This window comes from Leptonychotes weddellii, chromosome X, assembly GCF_054177405.1.
Source record: "Leptonychotes weddellii isolate Sample4059 chromosome X, ASM5417740v2, whole genome shotgun sequence".
NCBI lineage: Eukaryota > Metazoa > Chordata > Mammalia > Carnivora > Phocidae > Leptonychotes > Leptonychotes weddellii.
In genome coordinates this window covers 76,969,763-76,982,423 of record NC_138385.1, presented here as the reverse complement: position 1 = coordinate 76,982,423, position 12,661 = coordinate 76,969,763, and positions in this window count along the sequence as shown.

Here is a 12,661-nt window from a genome sequence, read left to right as displayed (position 1 = left end):
CGATCATCCTTATTCAAGCCTTCAGATGAATGCAGCCTGGCTGCTGACATCTTCGAGTGCAACTTCATAAGAGGCCACCCATGATGCAGGAGAATTTATAGCCAAGCTGCTTCCAGATTTTTAACCCACAGAAACTGTTAGATAATAAATGTTAATTTAAAGTTTGGGAGTGATGTGATAGACAGCAATAAATAAGGTAGCCACTATCCCCATCCATACCGTACTTATTTTTGTTTCTTTGCTAGTCGGTTGCTCTGTTCACTCAGGTGTAGCTTGTATTTGGAACTCAAAGCTTTAACGACATTGTTTTCTGGTTCTGTGGTGTCTCAGGAAACTATATCCTGCTCTATTGATAATCTGTACTCCCTTTAATGGTAAATAGACCCCACCTTGTCATGTGCCTTACAAAAGCCAGGCTCTTTGAGGTGGTGACACTTACAAACCAGCCCAAAGTCCAGAGTTGTCTAAATGGACCCATGTCTAAATGGAACCATTATTACTGCTATTCCTATCTCGGCCGTATGCGACTCTAATTTTGAAAACAAACCAAAATGTTATTTGTATGGGGAAATCCATGCTGAGACCCAGCTAGGCCGTATCATCAGGGCATGGATCTCCCAAGCATGTGCATGCACAGACCTACAAAGAAAAGGGATGATGGAGGCGTGAGCAAATTAGAGGCTCTCATCTTTAGTGACTAGCAGAAGAAGCTCCCAATATTGTGACTTGGACCCTGCTTTTCTGCCTTCTTCCCAAACAGTGTGTTGGCAGTCACACCAGGAACTTCTCACCTGGGCTTTCTTCAAAGTTACTTTTTTAGATGAGTGCTTCTCCAAGGGTTCAGAATTAATTAATCAGAGCAGGGGGTAGTTGTCTACACTGTAGGGAGGAGGTTTTTCACGTGGCCTTCCTCACTCCCCGCCCGTGTGTCTGGCTGTGCTTTCAGAGGCTGACGACTGCCTCGGTATGAAGTGATTAGGGAATGGTGAAGAGGACCCCTGAAAAGTTCTCCACCCCCACCCCCGCTTTAGCAGGGGGAGACAAGAAAGAATAGACTTTGATAAGGCTGAGAATAATTTCATCGAGTCTCAAGACCTTTTGTCAACTGGGGCCAGAGAACCCAAGAATGGGATTCTGAGCTAGGAGTGTGTTGTTATCTCTGCAGGAGAATTTTAAGAGGAGAATCCGCCATGGGCTCACCTGAATGTTCTATATTTTCTTGTCCTGTAAGTAGGACACTGGATCATATAACCTCAAAAATCATTTGGTCCAACTCTAAGACTCCATGAAGAGTCTACGTGGTGTGGTTTGCTCTCCAGAGAACATACTGCTTTCTCATTTGGATGAGAACCCGGGAGCCTTACTAGCTGCCATCTTTAGCCAATGTAGTCATGGTCGCACAAGTTGATTCTGTTGTTCCACATCTTTCTCTTCGTACAATTTCATAAAGCAGGTTTATCCCCAATTTGAATATCTCATGAATGTATAGGGAGAAAAGTAGTTAATTACCTTCGCATCAAAATAAGTTCAATAAAGCTGAACGGGAACAGCAGTAGAGGTTAAAAGTTACTCCAATTCATGGACTAGGAACAGGATGAGAAGGGAGATAATTTATAGCCAATCGGCAGCTGGAAGGGTAGTGAATTAATAAGGCCACAGTCACAGACCTTTAATTGATGGCTCTACCATCTGTATAGAAACCGTGTGTAACAAAGAACACGTAGTTTGGGCACGGAGCTCAATGTGACTCTGTGATCGAGTCACAGAAAAAGCGATGACCAGAAAAAGATCAATTTAATCCTCATAGTTTATGTTGCTTGGTCTACCAGTTGAGAATGTTTTCTCAGCCATGGCTTAATGAATACCTCATTTTTATGATTCCACTGGAGAAGCTTCTACAACAACATGATAACAACAGGACCACAAACCTTAACCTAACAATTATCCTTTTCGGGCATGTTCTGGTCAGGTCTCTCAAGCGAGCAAGGAAACAACCACCATAAAAATGATCTGTATGCATTTGTGTGAACTTGACTTCTGCCTTGCGTCCACATTTCTCTAGCTTGGGCCATACTCAGGGTGCAGATGCAAAGACCCTGTTTCCAGGAGGCTCCCATGTGGTGTGCCTGCAGTGATTCAGACTGAGGATCATGGTCTGCTTTATTTGGCCCCATTGGTCAGGTCACCGTGTGGATCTCTGACACGTGATGATTGCAGAGGGTTGAGCATCTTCACAAGCACCCGCAGGTATGTGAAACCTGCTAGATTGAAGAAATGGAGAGGAGGGATCTGGTCGCCTCTTGTAATCTGTGCAGCAAGGCAGGGTTATATAGAAAATCCACCTCGATCCATCCATCTGATGCTGAGCTCATAGAGGTAGAGAAATGAAAACAAAGAAAGCTGAATTACTCTGGGACCCCAGCAAAGCGAGTATGGGGGTGCTCCTATGACCAGACTCCAGAGCAAGCGAGAGGTCTTTACTGTTGTATAAACCTGTTTATCTGTGGGACATGGATGCCTCTCACAACTGTGTTTTTTTCTTAACAACATTTCTGTTTTTCTCTTTTTAAAAATAACTTATTAATCATAGTAGGAAAGTAAGAGATATATCTAAATTACAAAGTAGGAAACAGTAGTTCCTCAGAGAACATGCCTCAGAAATAACCTCTGTTACTACTTGCTGCATTTCATGAAAACTTTTTTCCAATGTGTGTGTGCACGCACGCGTGCGTGTGTGTGTGTATTGCAAAATTAAGATTAAATATGTATAGGGGTGCCTGGCTGGTTCAGTTGGTAGAGCACGCAACTCTCAATCTCAGGGTCGTGAGTTCAAGCCCCACATTGGGCACGGAGCCTATTTAAAAAAAAAGATTAAATATGTACAATTTTCTATCCCATCTTCACTCAACATTAAATTTTTACCCTCTCGTTAAAATGTAATTTGAATGCATAATATTCTCTGGTACAGAGATGCTGTGTAAGTGCTATGGAGTCAAACAGATCCTAATTCTGGTCCTGATTCCTTCAGTATCCAGCTCTGTCTATGGGCAAATGACCTCAGTTTCACCATTTGTAAAATGGGGATAATATTAGCTACTTCATGTGGTTTTTGAAACGATTAAATAAGGTAATATCCGCAAAGCCCTGACACAGTCTGTAGATAATAAATGTGAAGTATCTGTTAGCTAGTCCTGAATCATTGCGCAGTTGTTGGAAATGGAGTCTGCGCTCCATGTTTTTGTTCTTTATCATGTTGCCGTGTTTGCCTCCGTCCAAAATTATTTCCTTCCGGTAAATTCCTAGCCGTGGAATAAGGGGCAGAAACATTTTAAAGGCTTGATTTGAATGCCTTTCTAGACCAGTTGTATCTATTTGCACCCCCACACTGATGTTGCCTCCACCCTGGAGAGCACAATATACTATCTTTCGTAACTGTGCTAATGTAATAGGCAAATAATGATATCTCATTTAAATATGAATTTTGCTGGTTGCCTAGTGACATTTAATGTGTCTCAGACATTTGTCTTCTTTTGTGAATTGTCTGCCCATCAATCAATACATATTATCACATGCCACTTTTGTGCCAGACACTGCCAGATGCATCATGGGATGCCAGATGCATCATGGGAACTCATTTGTGTCAAGACAGACATGATCCCAGCTCTGATAGCAAGGCATTTGTTGAAGGTGCTCCTCATGGTAGGCGCTGGACAGACTACATGCTTACCTTGATGATAATGTGAAGCCCTCTGGGTTTCCTGGTTAATAATTAGCCTCCTTTGGCTAATCCAAAGTCTGTTTTGCCACTTCCTTATTTAGGCCACATTCTTCAGAATTGAGGATGCTGTGTTTATATATTCTGGATATGTACATTGCTATGGTATGAATGTAAAGTTCATGCACATACATGAAACAGACATGGGGGGGATGTACTCACTACAAACGGCATAGAGAAGAGATGTATGGTGATGGGTTAATAATGTTTGTCTGGCCAGAGGAAGCTGAAGAATCTGTGAACCACATAAAGCAAACTAAACAATGTTAGAATGTGTAAAGCTGGTACACTTGATCAATTTAAGGTGGTGTTCTCTGAATCGTCAGGTTGAGGAGCCTGACCTACATTTGGCAACTCAAGTGGAGGCAGCTTGTGATAGAACCCACCCACCTGCACACCCATTTTCCCGTTGTATACTAGATTAGAAGGTCAACTTTGGTTTGACAACGTCAAAGGCAACTTTCTTGCCTTTGGAGGTGAACTAGAACAGTCCAATGGTAGGTTCAGGTGAAAAACTTTCCCATTACTTCCAATGGTAAGAGTAGGAGTCCCCAGCATCTTACAACCCTTTCAGGGAGTTGTCATTCCCAGGGGTGTTTACAACCCTTCTGGTGTACTGTCACCTTCCAGTTTAGCTGGATATTATTTATTGCCCTCTGCTTATGGTCATTCCGCCAACTCATATTTTCATTGCAACTGACAGCATTCAAAGAAGTCTCTCATTCAAATCACATTCTCACAATGATTCTGGCAGGTGTTGAAAGCTGGCTCCCCAAATATCACCAGCACATGATAAAACAAAGCTGAACTTCTTGCTTTGGCTCTGTCTCAGAGGGATTGAGGGTAAGGTCAGAGTTCACTGAGAATTGGAAGTTTGGTTTAAGGCAGGTCTTTCAATGCAGGGGGCTTGGTTAGGATTGAGTGAGAATCACCATATACATCCAGGATTGGTGAAAACAGCAAGATGAGGATTTTGAGATGAGGGATTCAAAGAATATCATGGCGCAAATTGTCTATTGATGCTTTCCATGGAGGAGTCTATAGTTCTGCTGGCAAGGTCCTATAATAAACAATCCAGGGGCACCTGGGTGTCTCAGATGGTTAAGCATCTGCCTTTGGCTCAGGTCATGATCCCAGGGTCCTGGGATTGAGTCCCATATCGGGCTCCTGGCTCAGCAGGGAGCCTGCTTCTCCTTCCCCCTCTACCTCTCCCCCTGCTCATGCTCTCTCTCTCTCTCTCTCTCTGTGTGTCTCAAATGAATAAATAAAATCTTTAAAAAAAAACAAAACAATCCAACCATTTGCTTGGGCAGGGCAGTCCTGGAAAAGTAAAGTAATACTAATGAAGACAGTGGAATAGCAAAGTCATGTTAGCATAGCCAGTAGGGTGTGGTTTGGGTTCTCAGTGTCCAGGCTGAATGTGGGGTAGACTGTTTTGGTTCTCAGAGGAAACATATTCACATATCCATTTTATAGGTGAGGACACGTAAGGCTCAGGAAGACCAAGTGGCTTTTCCAGGGTCACACATCTAATTAGTTCTGGAGCGAGAACTAGCCCTGCGCTTTTTTCCCATTTTGTCCATTAAGCACTGTCCCTCAAGCTGTTCATCCTGCCTTTGTCTCAAGTCTCTCTGGGCATCGATCAGTTGCTATAGCAAAAGGAAGTTTCAAATTGATTTTAGGGTTTAAGCCACGCAGTCTTACTTGAACAAATGATAAAATGCTTTGCTGAGAATGGGTGCATCCAATGAGTCTAAATGCACTCCAATCTCCATGTTTCAAAGATAATTCATGGATAAAGAATAGGGAATTGTGTCCTTACTAGAAGTTTGATGTGACATATTAATCATTAACACGACACTGGCGGCTGTAAGCAATCGTATGCAGGAGGCAGAAATCTTGTGTTATTTTTTCGTGGGGATGCCTTCAAGTGGGAGCAAAGGAAGGACAGAAAGAGGGAAACATTGACAGTGGGTCTTATTCTCTCCCTCCCTCTCTCTCTCTCTCTCTCTCTCTTTATGTACATGTGCGTCCTTTCAGTTGATTTCACCTCCCTGGCTCCTCTGTCCTCCCAACCCCCACCCCCCCTCACCCTCACCTCCAATGTGGTTCGGCTGCTTCTGTGCATATATCCCATGAAGGTAAAATGTCCCCAAAGCAAAATGGCTAGAGAGAGAAGTACAGTGCTGAGGGAAAACTTACTAGTGGGAATCCAAGTCTTAGTGGGGTAAATGAGATAGATTATCTTTTTGTACATCCACTAGAATGGAAGCTTCAGATGTGCAGCAATAAAATCACTTCCAGATTAGATCACCAGGGCTAAAAACATTCAATGGAGCACTCAGAAACATTTGTTGAAAGAACGGATGTACCAACAAGTGGCTACTTAACGACCATTTTGCTTCTGAGCAAAATTCACTATGCAATTCAAGATGACGTTTTATTTTTTGAACACTGGTCCTGGCAACGTGAGGGAGGATTTATCCTAATGTCAGTGGTGTGTGAATCAGGTCACAGGTAGGCAAACAGGGCTAGGGTTTGGTTGTATCTTTGCCCTGCTGCTGCTGCCAGGTCCTTATCCAGGTGTGGGTAGAGATGGGATGAGGAAAACAGATGCTCAGAGGAGAGGCATGGTGGATGAGCCCCAGAGGGAATACTTCAGCCGAGGCTGGAGGGAAACGCATAAAGAGGTGGGACGACACTGGGGAAGCAGAGCTAGTTTGATTGGAAACCAACTGGATTTTTGACATGTTAGTTGGTTCTAAGGTTTTCTGTGAATCATGCTCTAATGTGATTCTCCATGAAATAACTTAGAATAAATCCCTGAAATCCCAGAGGAGACTCAAGCACCAGGGCCCTTTCAACAGTGGATCAGATCTGGATTGGGGACTTTGACTCTTGGGGGAGTGTGTTACTAACTATGGTAGAACATTTTAAACTATTTTCTGTAATTTTGACAACTCAAACCAGGGTGGCTGGAAGACAAATTTCTCACTAGAGGAAAAAAATCCTAACCCTTCAGGCCATAGGAAGCTCAGCTGTAAGCACAGTACAGCCAAAGCTTCTTGTTTTAAAAACTCATCTAAAGATACTTGTAGAAATATTGTAGATTTCTTTAAAAGTTATTAGCTCCTCAAGTGATCTAACAAATATTTTAAAATGTCACAAATAGGATGTTCTCTATTTTGATATATGTGCTTTGATATCCTTACCTGTACATACATGTACTAAAGACCATTGCTCTTTATGTCTACTTCACGGAAGAACAATTTTCTGGTTGACTGTAAGTTCTATTTATCTGTTCAATTAATTATTTATTAATTTAAGGGCACATCACTCGGAGTGTTAGTAAGTGAAAGTATCTGTTGAGTCTAGTTAATTTGAATAGTTATGGGGCACCAAATTAAATATGAAATGCAAATATACACAAAATATGAATACATGAACAAACTGATAAAATTGCTAATTGCTCTGCCTTTTTAAAAAAGCTTCTGTGTGGCAAGGGTATGGAAGAAAAGATTGCTCCTAGCTATACGATTTCTTTGTTTCAGGCTTGATGCAAGCAAATTAAGGATATAATCTGTCACGTATACCCAGGAAAAGTTGAATTTTGGCATGATGAGCATTTTTTTAACCTCTCCCTCTGGTATCATATTTGTATGTAATTAAAAAGCAAACTCTTGTCATTTCCTTTGTAAAAACAGAGTCCCAAGATTGACAGAATAATGGAATGGCCAGTAGAATAGCATGATTCAAACCACTGTTGGTGGCTCTGATGTCTTCTTGGGCAACATAGAAAAGGCAAGGCCAAATGAGTCTTTGTTTGGGGTGTTTCAAGGTAACTTGAATATGAACAAAAATTAGATCAACTTAGAAAGAGGTTTTCAGTTGTGGGTTCCAGTCCCTTAACCGTGGCCTTTTCTGTTTTTCACTTTTATCAGACGTTAGATGGTGACATGAATTAAGAAACAAAACAAGAAGATTAAAACTGACAGAGACGAATGTAAATTTCTCACTAAGGGTTCATACTTTACTTAGGTGGGTATAAGCTGGAGGAGGTCTCAGAAGTTCTTATGAAAATGACCAAGGAGATTTAATTGGCCCCAAGTTTAATACAAGCCAGTAGCTCTAGGAAGCTGTTCAAAAGCTGTGGTACCTTTGGCTCTGTAAGTTAATGAAGGAGCAAGATCTTGTTTTTCCTCCTCCATTCAATCTACATCTGGGGAGGAGTATTGTTTGGATTCATCAGATTCTGGGGCATGATTATGCCATATTTCCAGTGGGCACAGTCACTGTGTGTTAACAGGTCAGTGCTAGGGTGTGGCCTCCTTGTTGCTCTCCCTGAAACACTGCTGGAGTCGAAGGGTCAGGGCTACCCCCTCTGGGAGACTCTCTTCCTCTCTCCTCGTTCTCTGCCATCCATATGGCAGAAGTGATAAGCTGACACAAGGCCTACTGCCTTGGAGCATAGCCAACGAACTCGCTTTTCTTTTCTTTTCTTTCTTTCTTTTTTTTTTTTTTTTACATAGGGCTGGGGCATGGTAGGATCCCAAACTTGGGTGCAGGTGAAACATTAGCAGGCTTCACTCACAACCTGCTTTAGGCTTAAGGTGTTTAGGCTTAGTAACCTAAGATAAGGTTACATGCCACATGGCCACATGGCCCAGCCTAAACATGGCCCAGAGTATCTTCTGGGGGGCTTGGGGTCTAAGCCCAGAAAATGCTAAGGATGTATTTAATTTTCTCTCTCTCTCTCTGTACATGTGTGTGTCTTTCATGAACCTCTCAAGGGAGGATGGCAGTGTCTAGAGTGTGTTACACATATTCTTTGCTTCTCTGATTATAATGCCGTTCAAGAACACAACAACCTAATCCCTCCACTGTCTCTAACAGCTGGATTAAGAGGACAGTGGAGGGGTTAATATGTCTCTTTACTCCAGATAGAAGTTTCTGACTCTCTATTGAATATCCTTATTGTAGTGTCCTATAGGCTTCTCAAAAATTGATTTTTGAAATTTGACTTATCTTTTTGCACACTCTTCTCCTGATCCCCTGCCACTACCACTGATTTGCAAATGTACTCCTGTGGCTATTGGAGCATTTCCTGGTTCACTGAAGATATCACCACCTACCTTGTTGCCTGGCTCCTCGACCCTCCATATTTTAGTTGGTCAACAAATTTAAAAACAAAAAGTCTTTTGAACATGTGTACTCATGCCCTCACCTACTTTACCTTCACTATCTGTCACTTGGATTAAGTCATGACCTATGTTTTCATTCCTGCCACAATTCTTGGCACATAGTTTGTGACTTTGGAAAAGAAAGCTTTTGTGTTTATCTTCAAGCATTTAATGGAACATGATATTTGAGAGATAATACATTTATTCTGGGTTGCTCCAGATGTCAGGGAAGCAAATTTTTGTTAATACAAGATAGAATTTAAAACAGAATGACTCCAGCTATGGACTAAACTATTTCATAACACTTTGAGCTCTTCATTATGAGGACTTTTCAGGGAGAAGGAGGGTAAGGCATCAGTGTGACATGCTGTGGAAAGGGTTTAATTTTACAGGTCTGTGTAAAATCCAAAGTATGAATAACATTTTTTTCGGATTGGTAGAATTAGAGATCAGTGTAATTTTCTTCTTACTGCTTTTCTGTTTTTTTAAAAATTTTCCAAAATAGAGAGGTATTACTTTTATAATCAGAAAAAAAATGTATTGAGTAAGCACATAAACTTTTAAAAAGAACATTTGACCTTTTTCAAATATGAGCATAACCTTTTGTTATAGGTATCAAAGAGACATTGTTGTTGTGGTATATATGCCACTTGTTAGTGTGTTCTTGGTTTGGCTGCATATAGCAGAAAATAAAAAATTAACAGTGGCTTAAGCTAGAAATCTGGTTCTCTTTTTTAAAAAGATTTATTTTATTTATTTATTTTAGAGAGAGGGAGAGAGAGTGGGAGCATGAGCGTGGGGGGGTTGGGTAGGGGAGAGGCAGAGGGAGAGGGAGAGAGAGTCCCAAGCTGACTCCCTGCTGAGCATGGAGCCTGACCCCAGGCTTGATCCCATAACCCTGAGATCACGACCCAGGCCAAAATCAAGAGTACAATGCTTAACCGACTGAGCCACCTAGGTACCCCTAGTTCTCTTTTTTTTTAGATTAAGTTTTTTAGTTTAATTCCAGTATAGTTAACATACTGTATTATATTAGTTTTGGGTGTACAATAGAGTGATTCAACAATTCGCTACGTTACTCAGTGTTCATCATGATAGGCGTACTCTTTAATCCCCATCACCTAGCTCTCTTTTATGTAAAAGTAGTTAGGGTGTAGGCAGCCAGATGTGGTATGGTGTTTTCACTGTGTCAGGCACCAGGACCCCTTTCTCTTGTTCAGCTGTGTGTGGCTTCAATTCTCAAGGTCACCTCATGGTCCAAAACGGCTGCTGACTATCAGCATTACATATGCGTTCTGAACAGCAGGAAAGAGAAAGGAGAAGTAAATAGGCCTGCCTCCTTCATTTTAAAGATCTTCCCAGAAATACCATACAACACTTATATGTAAATTTCTTCAGCGAGAACTTAGCCAGAAGGCCATACCTAGCTGCAAGGAATTCTGGGGAAGAAAAATCAGGCTTTGTTTCTAATGAAGAAGAAAGAGAACGGATATTGGGAAGCTAATAGCGCTCTCTGTTACACCAAAAGACTAAGGGCAATCATTTTCGAAAATGACACTGACTACAGCTTCTTTGCTAATCGTTTCAGGAACTTTCTATTGGCCTCCATTTATTTACATCAGTCAACAATTATTTACTAAAAACTTGCTTTTTGCCTCATTCTTTTTCATTTGTAAATGGATCTGTACCTTCCCCCTTGGGGTTGTAGTAAGTAGTGAATAAAATGATACGTGTAAAGCACTTGGAACAGCATCTTGGAGCAGACAGATCTATCTATCTATCTAATTTTAAATCTCTACTACCCAAAGCAATATACAGATTTTTAAAAGATTTTATTTATTTATTTTGAGAGAGAGAGAGGAGGAGAGAGAGAGAGAAAGAAGGCGCAGAGGCAGAGGGAGAATCTCAAGCAGACACCTGCTGAGCTTGGAGCCAGGCACAGGACTCCAACCCACGACCCTGAGATCATGACCTCAGCCGAAATCAAGAGTCAGTCGCTTAACCGACTGAGCCACCCGGGAGCCCCAGATCTTTCTAATTCTTTAAAGTTCCATGGGAGAGGCCACAGGCTCCCCCATTTCCTTTTATGCCCATTTGTGAAACTATTAGCATTAGCTTTTTTAGGGCAGAAACTCATGAATTAAAGTAAGATTTTTTTTCTTCGTTTAAGAATATGCTACCTACTAAAAATTGCATCAATTGAGTGAACAACAACACAGGTATGGGTGAGAATGGAAAACCTATTAGAACAGATATTGCCTCCTTTTTTTTTTTTTTTTTTTTTGAGAAGGGAAGTCTTTCCTAGCATTGCATTCTATTTTATGCAATACATTTGCTAAGAGAATTCAAAAGAAGAGATCGGGCCCATTGTCCTTCATTCCAACAGTATTGAAGGCCCAATTTCATCTTTTGAGGCTCTTAAGGAGCCTACTACATAAAAAGGAATGGACTGCTTGCTATTCAACCATAGCTGGAATAGCAATACCAATCATTATACTGTTATCTATTTGAAAAATGTGGATTTTACTTGGAGATGGTATTTATTGAAGCTTGCAAGAAATCCATTTTCTGTCTACCTGGCAAGAGCAATTTGAAATGGAAAATTCAAGCTCAGAGATCAGTTGAAATTTGACCTTCTCTATGTCGCCCGGATTTTGGTATGATGATGTATGCAGGGGTGGGGGTGAGGGGTGTCCATTGGCTTCCAATCCTATGTTGGGTTCGTCTCCTGCTGTACAATAGGGCAATCTAAGAGAAACCTTCTCCAGCTGTATTAAAATGGGGGAGGGCGTAGGATGCTGGGCTGATGCGCTTAAAATGCACTTTGAAGCATCATGGAAATTTTGCACAAGACTTTTATGTAGCAATAATTCTATTGATGGAGTCAATGAGAGTTTTGTCTGTGTAAGAACTGCAGGATAGGACCCCAAGTCACATGCTTTCAAAATTATTCTCCCTTTGTTGGATATCACAAAGGATATTTTCCCATGAAAACAAGATCTTTTGTTTCTTATGAATTCATTCTAATTTTGAAGCCGGCTGACAGGGTTACTGCATGTTCTTCTCGAACTGGCAGGTGGCCCGAGGGAGCTGGTGAAATGGGCTCAATCCTCTATTAAGGCTTTTCCTGGTCGTAATGGCATTCACTTCTCATCTAAAGCCATAGTCCTTGATGTTCACTTCCAAAGGAGATAACAGTGAGGTCGTGGATAGTGATTTGTTCCTCTTTGGATTTTAAAGGCAGCGGGCAAGAAATCTCTGCCTTCCTAGTTTTCCTACCTTTTTGCAAATGCATATGTCTAGCAAAAAACAAAACAACCCCCCCAAAAAAACCCCCCAAAAACCAAAACAAAAAGAAAGCCCAAAACAATGCATAGAAAATACAGGTAGTGAAAGTTTAGACACGTTAGAGCATCCGTTTTCAAAGGCACTTATTAACTTGCACATGCTAATGTCCGTGCAGAAAATAAAACATACAGTTCCCTCATCCTCAGGACTCACTCTTGATCCAGCCCGTGTGCTGTGGGAAAACATTTAACAACGGTTTGGCAAACATTTATGTAAACGATCCGATCCGTAGATCAGTGCTAACTACTGAGGATTCAAGACAAGGAGCGCCTAGGGTGGGCCCTCAAGGAAGCCCTGCAGAAAAATGCCGTGTAATATGTGGCAGGACTAGAGCCGAGAGATGAATTTGAAAGTGCTA